Source organism: Heptranchias perlo, chromosome 23 (genome assembly GCF_035084215.1).
Source record: "Heptranchias perlo isolate sHepPer1 chromosome 23, sHepPer1.hap1, whole genome shotgun sequence".
Taxonomy (NCBI): domain Eukaryota; kingdom Metazoa; phylum Chordata; class Chondrichthyes; order Hexanchiformes; family Hexanchidae; genus Heptranchias; species Heptranchias perlo.
Window position 1 is genome coordinate 32,026,679 of NC_090347.1, and position 15,921 is coordinate 32,042,599.

Consider the following 15,921-nt stretch of genomic DNA (forward strand, 5'->3'; position numbering starts at 1 on the left):
CAAATCCCATCCTCATTCCCCCTTTCCCTAACTCTCACATCCCAGACTCATTCCTCCTTTCTCTTCCTCTCCTTTTCTTATTCCCTTTCTCCGATTACTTCTTTTATCCTCCATCTCTCTCCATGCCCTCTGCTATACAGCTACTGGAGGTGGTTTGTTCTATAAGCCTCAATGGTTTCACCACTCCAGATGACAGTATTTGGCTTCTTTCCTAATGTAACGTAGGTAGTGCTGCTACATCCGGTTTGTTCTATTGCCAGCTCACTGTTTAAAAAATAATTCTGTACCACAGGCTCCATCTCCAGATATGGTGGTGCATTCAGCTAAATTAATTTGTTGATATTGCGAATGTTGAAGATATATTTAACCAGTTCAAAATGGAAGGAATGTTATCTATTTTATTGTAGCTCACACTGGGATTGCATGCATGGGTTAGTGAAAAGATCCACACTTCAGACAGAGAAAGCTGTTTGCAACTCCTGACACATCAGTTGGCCACTCCTGACCTGTATGAATTGGATTTCAATCCGATCCATCGCAATGGAATGAAAGTAAGAGCAGTAAGTGACCAATATGAAACAATTTCAGGGATCCTCAACCGAATTATGAATGTGTGTGAGTGCCCAACACAAAACAACCCATAATTTATATAGATCTATAGACTTGCATTTATATAGTGCCTTTCACAACCCCTGGGTGTCCCAAAGCGCTTTGCAGTCAATGAAGTACAATTTGGCACAAATGGACACTATTCTGGTAATCTCGGGCAAAGACACCATAAGGACTGGTTTGTAGCCAATGAAAAAAAATCATAATGATGAAAACAAGTTGTTCCCAATACTTGGAAGTGCATTTACAAAAAATATTTTACTAATATTCATACAGAAATATTATTTCTCCAGGAATACATCCTTAAGAGTGAATCAATGAGCACACTATTGTAGGTTACATGTAAATTGCCAATAAACACTACAGTCGTTTACAATTCTAATTACATTTTTTGAGCATGTTACATACACTTAACATAAACATTGTACGTCGAAATCTATTGCATGTTAATTAAGAACAAAGATTCACAGTCATGTAGAAGAAAACAAACAGAAGAAAATGATACTGTGCATTCAACAGCGCAATCTGAATACAAGACTGGCTGTATTTGGTAAAGTTGTCAACAAATACAACACCATGAGCTATAAATAGTCTGCCAATGTTTATTGCATATGTAAGTACAAATTACATTACAGTAAGAAAAATCTAAAAGAAAGGGCTGTTTAAATCAGATGTGTTTGGAAAGGCATGTTTATAAACCTTTGGAGAAGATCTTCCTCAGGCTGCTTTACGTTACCAACAATGGGCCTGATCTTGCTAAGCAGGGCATCTTGACTTGCGCACTGATAACAACGTGCGTCGTGAGCTCGCCGCTATTTTTCCAGGAATATTTGGTCCATTGTAAGCATAACGGAGAGAGTTCCTTTGATCATTACTCCTAGTGAAGTCATAATCGTGTTCTTTTAATAAGATTTTATGATCTTGTGAGAAAAACCATATCTAAAGTGACCCCTCTCATATCACAGTGTGTAAGTGCTGTCCACAATGAATTTGAGGCATTTTACAGGCAATAAAGCTGAAGCGTTCACTGAACAAAAAGCAGCAGATTGTCCACTGGTGACAATAACTACAGGAGCTAGGTTCTGAAACAAATGCTCCTCAAAAACAACTTCGGTTTCCATGAGCTCATCACATACTGAACGATTTCTCAAAGTGGTGCAAACGAGTGAACAGCAAGAAAGAGCGAGAAAGGGAAAACAAAAAGTTTGGGAGGCAGGTCGAAGGGTTGGCTCAAGAGAAGCATTTTAGAGGCTTTTGGAGGATCACGCAAAATGGCAATAGCAATCGGCAGCCTGTTTTACACTCCGCCCCTGAAGTCAATGAAAAAGAAAATCGGGTGAAGTGTTAAACGGGCGGCTGATTTGCTTTTGCCTATTTTGCACTACCTCCCAGGACAACTTTATACCCCAATGTATCCATTTTAGTGCCAGCAGATTTCAGTGAAAGTTGCAACATGGAAGTTATGTTAAGTTTGTATAGAACCTTGGTTAGACCACACTTGGAATACTATGAACAATTCTGATCTCTATATTATGAAAAGGATGTAGAGACACTGGAGAAGATGCAAAAAAGAATTAGGATGATACCTGAACTGAGAGATTATACCTATCTGGAACGATTGAGCAGGCTGGGGCTCTTTTCTCAAGAAAAGAGGAGGCTGAGGGGTGACTTGATAGAGGTCTTTAAGATCATGAAACGGTTTGATTGAGTAGAAATAGAGACAATGTTTCCACTTGCTGGGGAGACCAGAACTAGGGGCCATAAATATAAGATAGTCACTAGGATTGAAATAAAAGATAAGGGACTGATCATGCTAAAAAGGGTATACTACAGACCATCTAATAGTGGAAAGGAGGTGGAGGAAGAAAAATGTAAGCAAACATGTGAAATGAGTAAAGGACATAGACTAATAATCATGGGAGATTTCAACTACCCCCAAATAAACTGGCAAGAAGAGGTAAGTGAAGGGGTACAGGGAATGGAGTTTTTACAATGTGTGCAGGACTCCTTTCTTACCCAATATGTAAAAAGCCCAACAAAATAGGAAGCACTGCTGGATCTAGTAATGGAAAATGAACCAGAACAGATAAGAGAAGTAAGCACAGGGGAACATCTAGGCAATAGTGATCATAACATAATAAGGTTTAAGATAAAAATTGAGAAGGACATAAGTAAGACAAAGACTAAAGTAATAAATTGTAAAAAAGCTGATTTTCAGGAAATGAGAATGGAACTAGGGAAAATAAAGTGGAAAAATTTACTGATAAACAAAGAAATAGAACAGCAGTGGGAAACATTTAAAACAGTGATCAATAGAGTCCAGGAGAAATATATCCCACTAAAAAGCAGGAACAAACTAGCCAGTAATAATACACCATGGATGAGTAAAGAAATAAAGGCAAAATTGAAACTAAAAAAAAGGCATACACTAAGTACATAGACAACAAAGGAAAGGATAACAAAAGGGAATACGAAAAGGTTAGGAAAGAAGTTAAAAAAAAACAATTAGGAAGGCAAAGAGAAACTACAAAATTAAATTATTAAGGAATATAAAAATAAATAGTGAAGTATTCTGCAGACACATAAATAACAAAAGAAAAATCAGGATAAGGATAGGGCCATTAAGGGATACACACGATAAACTCACAGGTAATGACTGAAATATTAAATAATTACTTTGCCTCCGTATTTACCAGGGAGATAAACAAGGTGGGCATAACATTCGAAGAAGAGATCAAAAAAAGTATAAAGACATTTAAGATAGAAAGGGGGAAGATAATTGATAAACTAATTAAACTTAGAGAGGATAAAACCCCTGGTCTGGATGGATTTCATCCATACATATTAAAAGAAGTTAGGGAGGAGATAGCAGAGGCACTATTACATATATATAAAAAATCATTAGTAAAGGGAATAGTGCCAGAAGACTGGTGGACAGCTAATGTTATTCCGATATTTCAAAAGGGAAATAGAACCAGCCCAGGGAACGATAGACCTAATTAGCTTAACATCGGTGGTAGGAAAGATAAAGGAATCCTTACTCAAAGATGGAATAGAAAAACATCCAGAAACTGAAAATATAATAAAGAATAGTCAGCACGGATTTCAAAAGGGAAGGTCATGCTTGACCAACCTCATTGAATTCTTTGAAGAAGTAAGAGAAAGGGTAGACAAGGGTAATATAGTAGATGCAATATATTTGGATTTTCAAAAGGCCTTCGATAAGTTACCACGTGGTAGACTCAAGACCAGGGTCAGAGCATGTGGAGTCAGGGGACAAATAGCATAATGGATAGCAAGTTGACTATAAAACAGAAAACAGAGAGTAGGGGTTAAAGGTACTTACTCAGGCTGGCAAAAGGTGGGAAGTGGTGTTCCACAAGGATCGGTGCTGGGACCACTGTTGTTCACCATTTACATAAACGATTTGGACTTGGAAATCAGAAGAACAATTTCAAAATTTGCTGACAACAATTGGGGGGTTATAGTTAATAGTGAGGATTACTGTGACAAAAAAGTAAGACATTAATAAACTTGCGGAATGGGCGTGTAATTGGCAAATGAATTTCAATATAGATAAATGTGAGGTATTCCATTTCGGTAGGAAGAATAAGTTGGACATATACTTACTACTTTTATAATAAAAGTCTAAATGGGATAGAGGAACAGAGGGATCTGGGGGTACAGATACACAAATCACTAAAAGTAGCAACACAGGTTAATAAGGCCATAAAAAAAAACAAGCGCTGGAATTCATATCAAGAGGGACAGAATTGAAAAGCAGAGAAGTTATGTTAAACTTGTATAGAACCTTGGTTAGACTACATGGAGTACTGTGAACAGTTCTGGTCTCCATATTATAAAGAGGATATAGAGGCACTGGAGAAGGTGCAAAAAAGATTTATTAGGAAGATACCCCAGAACTGAGAAGTTATACCTATCTGGAAAGATTGAGCAGGCTGGGGAGAAGACTGAGGGGTGACCTGATAGGGGTCTTTAAGATTACGAAAGGGTTTGATAAGGTAGACGTAGAGACAAGGGCCCCGATATTACCAGGGAGGCAGGATGGCAGCGAGGTTGGGGGGGGGGCGACTGGGCGCGTGGGTAATCCGCCCAGTGAAATCGGTTCGTTTCCCACGCAATCGTGGGTAAATTGAAGGCACTTACCGTGGCTTCTGGGTTTCCCATCGTCAACCTGCGCAGCGGGCGGACTGCACACCCGCATCACAGGCTGTCACCTGGAGGAGCCCTATTTAACGTGGCAGTCCTCCAATGCTGCTCCTGTGCCAAAGAATGGAGCAGACCAGGGAAAAAGCTGCTCCCAGATTTACCGATGCCTCACTCCAGGTCCTATTGGATGGGGTGAGGAAGAGGAGGGATATTTTCTACCCAGCGGACGGGAGGAAGTGGCCTGTCTCTGCCACCAAGAAGGCCTGGCTCGAGGTGGCAGAGAAGGTCACCAGCAGCAGCAACGTCTCCCGCACATGGATACAGTGCAGGTAGCGCTTCACTGACCTAACTAGGTCAGCCAAAGTGAGTATACACTGACTCATTCTCCAACACTCTGTCTTCCACATCACTGCCCCCACCCCACAACTCCTGCACTGCCAACCCTACTCTATCACATCACTCCACACACCCACTCAAACCTCATCCTCAACTTACCTGCACTTACTCACCTCCCCAGTATTCACCCCACCACTACCACCCAATCCAATCCTTAGACAATGTTATGGCTCTGTCTCATATTCACCCTCTGATGCATCTCTTTCACGGTCAGCCTCACCCAAACCAATGCATTCAGCGGTTGGCCACGTCACCGTCCCTCACTCACGCCTCCCTACTTTCTCTCCTTACAGGAGAAGAGACGGGAGAGGGCGAAGACCGGAGGGGGGCCGCAACATCTGGTCGTCCTCACAGACGCGGAGCAGGAGGCTCTGGAACTAAGCCGCACCCTCGAGTGCCTGTCCGTTGGGGACGCCGAGACTGCCACCTGACAAACGGCTGGTGACAGAACTTTAACATTCAGCACTCACAATAGCAAATGATGTTAACATGCCTTGCCTTCTTCAGCACATCAACATCTGTCATCATGCTTAATATTGCCTTCTATTCTCTTACAGGACCTTCAGCGACCGCTGTGACAGCAGAAGGCGAATCCTCAGAGGACCAGCCGGCCTCTGAGGGGGCACCGTCACATCTGAGTGAGCCATCCACCAGTGCAGTTACACACACCTCAGTGGGTCCCCTTCCTCAGTTAGTCGGGTCGCACGTGGTGACTCATCACACACGTGGGCACGAGCAGACACTGGTGGCAGGGGCAGCTGTGGCGAGTCTGCGTCAGTGGGAGCACTCTTCTCCAGGCTCCGCTCAGCTGGACACAGATGCTGAACCCTGGGGACCATCCATGAAAAGGAGAATGATCGAGGGACAGCAGTATATTTGTGAGGTGCTGGAACAAGTGCCACACGCACACTCCGCAATCGCGCAGAGGATGGAGGAGTCCAACTCCTGCATGAGTGGAATCGTGGCACAGGTACAGGAGGGAATCTCTGAGATAGTGTCACAGGGACCTGAGGGCATCTCTGAGATAGTGTCGCGGGTAAGTGCGGGAATACCTGCGATGGAGGGAAGGCTAGCCTCCATCGAGCTTCAAGCACGGCTCACAAATGAGTCCATTGAGGCCCTGACAATGGCCCTTCGGACTCAGGGTGAGCAACTTTCTGCCGCCTTAAACAGGCAGGCAGATACTCTGGCACTGGCCTTACAAGGCTTCACACATGTCCTCCAAACTGTCATCCAGCAGGGTGGTAGGTGCAATGTGGGCCTGGCCCAGGAGAGGGATGATGGCGAAAGGGGACATGGAAGTGGGGACGCCACTCAAAGCCCCCCCATGTCTCACTCGTTGCCTCCCTCTCAACCAGTACCCGCAATGCCACCTCCTCTCCAGGTGGCTGAGTCTGCCTCTGCACATGTGCAGGTGGAGGTGGAGCAGTCTTTGGCGGGGCCCTTATGGGCACCAAAACCCAGAGGGCATAGGCCCAAAGCATCTAACCTGTCAGGGCATGAACAAGAGCAACCTGCCACTACCTCTGCTGCAGCCACAGGGGAAGCACCACGTAGGAGTACTCGTAAATGTAAGGCGAAGGTTTTTTGAGCACAAAGGGGATGTACAAGGGTGTATGACGATTTGTCATATTTTTTATTTATATTAGATTTTTGTTAATGGCACATTAAATATTATTATTGTCACCACTACTGCCACGTCTTGGCCATTCTTGACTGGCTTGTGTAATAAGACCCTTTCATGAGGTTCACCATGAACACTCATACTTGATACCACCCATTGGGTCACCCTACAGTGGGTGTATGTGTAGTTGCACGACTATTTTGTGCAGGTGCCTGTGGCGCAGCACTGTGTTGTGGAGCTCCACGTGGCGGAGGTGGACGGTGTGCCTGGCGAGGCTGGTGATGTTGCCCGTCCTCGGATGAAGTGATGAATGCAGCCATGGCGCCCCCCCATCCTGACGGTGTGAGTTTGAGGGGGTCCGCAAAGTAGGTAAATGTGTTTGCACAGCAGAGTTTGGGGTATAAATTCATAATTTTGAGTGGAAAGACAAAGGTGTTGCAGCCAAAACTTTGTCTGAAGTGACAGAGTGCCCTGCTGCAATAAATGAGGTATTCCTCACACATGTCAAATAATCCTTTGCATCTCCCATTGGCTACTGGCTGAAACACATCAGCTCCAACAGGGAGTGTTTCCCACAGCACGGGAAACACACTGAGGATCCTTCAAAATTGCACCCCTGCCAAAATCTCCACTCAATGAGGTCTGTCAAGCACCAAACTAAGAACTTAGTTGATGATAGGACAGGCTTTAATTTTCAACTTTATAGACTAAAATCTCTGCTAATTCTGTTTTAATCCTTTCATCAGCCTGTTGTAAAGTACAGATGGACTCTGAAATAATCTCAGTGGAGTCAGATCAATGCATTGGATTCAGCCAAAGATTAAAGGGATAAATCCATCATTGTGATTTGTTTCAGTTTATAATTAGGTACCTTGCTGTTCTAAACTGTTATCAAATTTGCTCATTTTTCTTTCATTTTTAAATATAGGCTTGATCCATTTTATTTCATTGTTGTGTGAAAAACTGATGTAAGTAAGAAGTAACATTATACTTCTAAGCCATTTGATATAGTGGTGCTGACTGGACAGCTGTCTGAGCAACTTGCCAGGACGAGCTGTCCAGCAAATACTTGTCTGAAGTAAACTGCACTGAAGTGATACCGGTTGATACACTTATCTGGGAGGAAGCTGATGGGAATATAAAGTATGCTGCAGCAAAAATAGCACAAGGATTTCGAAGAATACTGTCATATATTTGCAATCAGTTTTGCCCTCCAGCTCATTTTCTCTTAATGCATGACCTTTCATTTGACCCTAATATTTAAACCTGATCTCCTGAAATCACCTTGGATCAACAGGGATTCTAGAAGGGGAATTTTAACTTTCTCCCCCCACCCGGTGGGAATTGGGTGGTGACGGAGTTAATATTGTAAACCCGTTTCCACCCTACTTCCAGCAGAGTCATGCTCGCAGAGCGAGAAAAGCTCCCATAATTTCCCAGCCAATGTAATTTCTTGTTTCCTATTATATTATTCTATAAGTTCACTTGTATTGTAAAATTAGGGCTCGACTAGTGGTTTTTGAATTAATAGGCGACGAGCACTAGTTGGTTCACACAGGAGGCGTCCAAGCCTTTTGTCTTCATGGGCCAGGTATGGAGCCTTGAGGAGCAAGTTTACATCTGTGTTTGGATATAACTCAAGTTGCTGATATTAAAAGATCTTTGTCTTCTGGTTTAGAATATATCCATCAATTAGGGAAAAGTTTTAAGAACAGTGATTTCCAAACTTTTAGAGCCACAAAATTCAAACAGGAGAACCAAGTGATTAAAAATATATAGTTCATAACTGGTCATCTCATAATCCAGCCGTTGCCTCTGTTCTTGTGGACCGAGGACCAGTGTAGGTCAACGAGCACATAATCCAGCCGTTGCCTCTGTTCTTGTGGACCGAGGACCAGTGTAGGTCAACGAGCACATAATCCAGCCGTTGCCTCTGTTCTTGTGGACCGAGGACCAGTGTAGGTCAACGAGCACATAATCCAGCCGTTGCCTCTGTTCTTGTTAACTCTGTTCTGTGCCAAACAGATGTAGCAATGAGGAACCGTTAGTACTGGTAGGATTTGTTCCCTCATATCTGACACAAATAACCACTTCAGTTTCATAAGATAATGCCTGCCAGATTGGTACACTGAGCAGTTCAGGCTTAAATTTTATTTATTTGCCATTAATATTGCATCCAGGTTTCTAAAAGACAAAAGGAGATGTGTTGCTTTAATTTCACATGTAGCCAAGCTACCAAAATTAACCTCTCCATCACAAAGACTGCCTACTTCCACTTTCATAACATTGCCAGTCCCTGCTACTGAAACTCTCATCCATGCTTGTACTTCCTCCAGGTTCGCCTATTCCAATGCTCTCCTGGTTGGTCTCCCATCTTCCACTCTCCACAAACTTGAGCTCATCCAAAACTCAGCTGCCCGTATTCTAACATGCACTGAGTGCCGCTTACCCATCACCAATGTGCTCGTTGACCTACACTGGTCCTCGGTCCACCAATGATTCAATTTTAAAAGTCTCAACCTCATGTTCAAATCCCTCCATGGCTTCGCCCCGCCATGTATATGTAACCTCCTCCTGCCTTACAGCCCTCCAGGAACTCCAATTTTGGACTCTTGTGCATCTCTCACTTCTTTCACTCCACCATTGACATCCATGCCTTCAGCTGCCTAGGCTCGAAGCTCTGGAATTCCCTCCCGAACCCACTCCACCTCTCTTTCCACTTTTCAGACCCTCCTTAAAACTTACCTCTTTGACCAAGCATTTAGTCACGTTGTACTGTCTGATTCTTTGCCTTGGTGTCAATTTTTGTCTTATCATGCTTATGTGATGCGTATTCGGATGTTTTCCTAAGTTAAAGTCGCAATATATATGCAAGTTGTTGTTGTTGAATTATGTCAGAAAACCAGGTGAACACATGACTGCAAGTTGTATATTCTTCTCTCCCTCCATGTTAGTCGTGAGAACATAAGAAATAGGAGCAGGAGTAGGCCATACCGCCCCTCGAACCTGCTCTGCCATTCAGTAAGATCATGGCTGATCTTCGACCTCAACTCCACTTCCCCGCCCAATCCCCATATCCCTTGATTCCCCTAGAGTCCAAAAATCTATCTATCTCAGCCTTGAATATACTCATCGACTCAGCATCCACAGCCCTCTGGGGTAGAGAATTCTAAAGATTCACAACCCTCTGAGTGAAGAAATTTCTCCTCATCTCAGTCCTAAATGGCCGACCTCTTATCCTGAGACTATGCCCCCTAGTTCTAGACTCTCCAGCCAGGGGAAACAGCCTCTCAGCATCTACCCTGTCAAGCCCTCTCAGAATCTTATATGTTTCAATGAGATCACCTCTCGTTCTTCTAAACACCAGAGAGTATAGGCCCATTCTACTCAATCTTTCCTCATAGGTCAACCCTCTCATCCCAGGAATCAATCTAGTGAACCTTCATTGCACTGCCTCTAAGGTAAGTATATCCTTCCTTAGGTAAGGAGACCAAAACTGTACGCAGTAGTCCAGGTGTGGTCTCACCAAAGCTCTGTACATTTGCAGCAAGACTTCCTTACTCTTGTACTCTAACCCCCTTGCAATAAAGGCCAACATAACATTTGCCTTCCCAATTTGCTTGCTGAACCTGCATGTTAACTTTCTGTGTTTCGTAGTTTCTATAGTCTCCTGTATCTATGCCATCTCCTTTGATGTGGATGGTGGAAGGTTGCTGACCATCTGCATAGATGTTGTCAATACCTTTGACTGTCTGGCTAGAAGTGGGAACACTTGAGGGCTTCAGGAGGGAATGCCATGACCAGTTCTCCAGTAGGTAACCCAGCAGGCAGGTGATACCTTACATTTATATAGCACCTTTCACAAAAACAAAACATCCCAAGGCACTTTACAAGAGAAGTACTGGGCATTAAGTAAGAAGTTGGAGAGAAGTTAGGAGATGTGACCAAAATCATGTTTGATGAGGTAAGTTATGAGGAGGCTTTTGACGGAGGAGAGGGAGGTAGAAAGGTGAAGAGTTTAGGAGAGATTTCAAGAGTGTAGATGAGTGGTGGCTGAATGCTCTGCCACCAATAATGTTGATGTGGAGATGCCGGTGATGGACTGGGGTGGACAAATGTAAGGAATCTTACAACACCAGGTTATAGTCCAACAAATTTATTTTAAAATCACAAGCTTTCGGAGATTATCTCCTTCGTCAGATGAATGAATGAAAAGGTTCTCAAATCGCATATCTTATACTATGTTGGGACAGCATCACACCAATCAAAAGGTGTCGTTGTTATTCAAACAGGCCAGTCACGTAGAACAGCACGTCCCAGTACACTAGATATACATTGTGTCTATTACACAGGCAGGCAGAAAGAAACTCAAAATGGCAGAGAGAGAGAGAGAGAATTTTAAAAAACATATAAATTTTTTCCCCCTTTTTGCTGGTGGGGTTACGTGTAGCGTGACATGAACCCAAGATCCCGGTTGAGGCCGTCCTCATGGGTGCGGAACTTGGCTATCAACTTCTGCTCGACGATTTTGCGTTGTCGTGTGTCTCGAAGGCCGCCTTGGAGAACGCTTACCCGAAGATCGGTGGCTGAATGTCCTTGACTGCTAAAGTGTTCCCCGACTGTGAGGGAACCCTCCTGTTTGGCGATTGTTGTGCGGTGTCCATTCATCCGTTGTCGCAGCGTCTGCATGGTCTCGCCAATGTACCATGCTCCGGGGCATCCTTTCCTGCAACGTATGAGGTAAACAACGTTGGCCGAGTCACAGGAGTATGAACCATGTACCTGGTGGGTGGTGTCCTCTCGTGTGATGGTGGTTATTAACAATAATGTTATGGAGGAAAGAGAAGTGCATAGTAGAGCTGAGGATGGAGCAAGGACATAGAAGGCAATAAAAATGAGGAAAAGGATTTTGAACTCAATAAGCTGGGAGAGAGGGAGCCAATGGAAATCAGCAAGGACAGGGCGTGTTGGGTGTGTGGGACTCTGGGGGATAGAACATGGGTAGCATTGTTCTTGATGAGTTGGAGCTCGTGTATGGTATAGGTGGACATGCCACTGAGTTAGGAAATGAACAATACTATTGGGCTATCATGTTTCATATCCTTTCATGCAACCAACACTCTACCAACATGGCAAGGGAACAATCATGTTAGTTTTGGCACTGGCTGCAGTGTTTATTACCCATCCCATATGCAACGGCTCCACACTGCCACTCTTTAATAACCACTATTTTAAACATTAGATGTACAACGTACTTCTGGCTCGCAATTAAATGAATTTAACTCAACAGCTAAACATCGCAGAATAGCACCAGTCCTCAGTAAAAGCATAGCTTTTTCCATATGATGGGAATTTTTAATTAAATCTGAAAATATTGTTTGGAATAAGAGCATGTGTCAAATATTGGTTAAAATCTAGCTCGTTATCACCAAGTACACTAAGTAGCTCATTGTTACAGGAGCATTTGCCTCACAAATTTCTTAAGAGAATAAGAACATTTTATCTCTTATTGCAGCAAGCTGTCTGCAATTCAGGATATTTGGCTGTGTGATCCAGAAATCTTTGTTGTCTCAACAGATGGCATAACATTTGGAAATAACTGGGTATAGTTAGTCACAAATGCATCTCATTAAGTTTTTGCGAACATGATAAATCTTTTTGGCGTGTCGGCATCTTTCTGTATTGGTAGAGGGACAAACCTTTGCCTGATGCACAATCTAACCTGCAGTGTACACTCCAGCCAGTTTGAGCCTTTGGGGCATTCAAATTAGATCTGTAGCAATTACGGGGTTCTTTATTCAAAACAAATCACCAACTTTACAGAAGATTTGAAGCATTATGCAAATTGTCGACAATTGTATAGACGGGTACGTAACAGAATTGGTCAAACCACTTTCTTGGAGCCAAACAAAAATTTCACAATATCACTGATGACAAAAATACTTTTTTCTAGAAGAGCAAGTTTGGGATAGAATGGATGACTATTTGGAAAAAATGGTTGGAAATGGCACAGCAAATGCTGTATTCATGTTGTGAAACATGAACCTAACCTAACATTTCATCAAGTTTTTTTTATTCGTTCATGGGATGTGGGCGTCGCTGGCGAGGCCGGCATTTATTGCCCATCCCTAATTGCCCTTGAGAAGGTGGTGGTGAGCCACCTTCTTGAACTGCTGCAGTCCGTGTGGTGAAGGTTCTCCCACAGTGCTGTTAGGAAAGGAGTTCCAGGATTTTGACCCAGCGACGATGAAGGAACGGCGATATAATTCCAAGTTGGGATGGTGTGTGACTTGGAGGGGAACGTGCAGGTGGTGTTGTTCCCATGTACCTGCTGCTCTTGTCCTTCTAGGTGGTAGAGGTCGCAGGTTTGGGAGGTGCTGTCGAAGAAGTCTTGGCGAGTTGCTGCAATGCATCCTGTGGACGGTACACACTGCAGCCACTGTGAGCCGGTGGTGAAGGGAGTGAATGTTTAGGGTGGTGGATGGGGTGCCAATCAAGCACGCTGCTTTGTCCTGGATGGTGTCAAGCTTCTTGAGTGTTGTTGGAGCTGCACTCATCCAGGCAAGTGGAGAGTATTCCATCACTCTCCTGACTTGTGCCTTGTAGATGGTGGAAGGCTTTGGGGAGTCAGGAGGTGAGTCACTCGCCACAGAATACCCAGCCTCTGACCTGCTTTTGTAGCCACAGTATTTATATGGCTGGTCCAGTTAAGTTTCTGGTCAATGGTGACCCCCAGGATGTTGATGGTGGAGGATTCGGCGATGGTAATGCCGTTGAATGTCAAGGGGAGGTGGTTAGAATCTCTCTTTTTGGAGATGGTCATTGCCTGGCACTTGTCTGGCACGAATGTTACTTGCCACTTGTCAGCCCAAGCCCGGATGTTGTCCAGGACTTGCTGCATGTGGGCTCGGACTGCTTCCTTATCTGAGGGGTTGCGAATGAAACTAAACACTGTGCAATCATCAGTGAACATCCCCATTTCTGACCTTATGATGGAGGGATGGTCATTGGTGAAGCAGCTGAAGATAGTTGGGCCCAGGACACTGCCTTGAGGAATTCCTGCAGCAATGTCCTGGGGCTGAGATGATTGGCCTCCAACAACCATTACTATCTTCCTTTGTGCTAGCTATGACTCCAGCCACTGGCGAGTTTTCCCCCTGATTCCCATTGATTCCAGTTTTACGAGGGCTCCTTGGTGCCACACTCGGTCAAATGCTGCCTTGATGTCAAGGGCAGTCACTCTCACCTCACCTCTGGAATTCAGCTCTTTTGTTCATGTTTGGACCAAGGCTGTAATTTAACAACTAACGGGAGGAGGAGGCTTTGTAAACATCCCCATCCTCAACGATGTGGTCCTGGCAGAACCCAAACTAAGCATCGGTGAGCAGGTTATTGGTGAGTAAGTGCCACTTGATAGCACTGTCGATGACACCTTCCATCACTTCGTTGATGATTGAGAGTAGACTGATGGGGCGGTAATTGGCCGGATTAGATTTGTCCTGCTTATTGTGGACAGGACATACCTGGGCAATTTTCCACAATGTCGGGTAGATGCTAGTGTTGTAGCTGTCCTGGAACAGCTTGGGTAGAGGCGCAGCTAGTTCTGGAGCACAAGTCTTCAGCGCTACAGCTGGGATGTTGTTGGGGCCCATAGCCTTTGCTGTATCCAGTGCACTCAGCCGTTTCTTGATATCACGGAGTGAATCGAATTGGCTGAAGACTGGCTTCTGTGATGGTGGGGATATCGGGAGGCGGCCGAGTTGGATCATCCACTCGGCACTTCTGGCTGAAGATGGTTGCAAACGCTTCAGCCTTGTCTTTTGCACTCACGTGCTGGACTCCACCATTGTTGAGGATGGGGATGTTTACAGAGCCTCCTCCTCCCGTTAGTTGTTTAATTGTCCACCACCATTCACAACAGGATGTGGCAGGACTGCAGAGCTTTGATCTGATCCGTTGGTTGTGGAATCACTTGGCTCTGTCTATAGCATGTTGCTTCCGCTGTTTAGCATGCATGTAGTCCTGAGTTGTAGCTTCACCAGGTTGGCACCACATTTGTAGGTACGCCTGGTGCTGCTCCGGGCATGCTCTTCTACACTCCTCATTGAACCACGGTTGATCCCCTGGCTTGTTGGTCGTGGTAGAGTGAGGAATATGCTGGGCCATGAGGTTACAGATTGTGCTGGAATACAGTTCCGCTGCTGCTGATGGCCCACAGCGCCTCATGGATGCCAAGTTTTGAGCTGCTAGATCTGTTCTGAATCTATCCCATTTAGCACAGTGGTAGTGCCATACAACACGTTGGATGGTGTCCATTGTTACTAACTGACAGTGAATGGAACAGATATAAAACACTTCCATTTTTGAATATGTCACCACTGTATCTCTTCTTCACACTTTCAAAGAGCACTTTTTCCAATTAATTTAATTCTTTTTCCATTAAAATTTGCTGTGACAAGATTCCTTTCTGGGTTACAATTTCACAGGTACCAGTTGCCATCTAGTATCTCATCCAAGTGGCTATTCTTCAAGTATGGATATTGATATTGAATGGCTGGAGGTAATCCCACCATCTAGGCCATGAGAGCCCAATCCTGTCCTAGCTGAGATCAGGTAATATAACACAGACGGGGGGTAAAAATTCTTGGGCCCCGAATCGCCAACGTATACATCTTCATGTTACATAAGGATAGAATTGAGCTTGACTATGAAGCTTTCCATTGTTACTAACTGACAGTTACTGTCTACAATCACACCTGGAGAGAAGTCACTTGGGTGAAGTACCAGGGAACATCTGCTGCATTTAGAGCCAAAATAACCCCATGGTCTCCAAAACTGTGAGGAGACCTGGTGCATGTGGAACCGTGAGGAGACCTAGTGCATGTGGAACCGTGAGGAGACCTGGTGCATGTGGAACTGTGAGGAGACCTGGTGCATGTGGAACCGTGAGGAGACCTAGTGCATGTGGAACCGTGAGGAGACCTAGTGCATGTGGAACTGTGAGGAGACCTGGTGCATGTGGAACCGTGAGGAGACCTAGTGCATGTGGAACCGTGAGGAGACCTAGTGCATGTGGAACCGTGAGGAGACCTGGTGCATGTGGAACCGTGAGGAGACCTGGT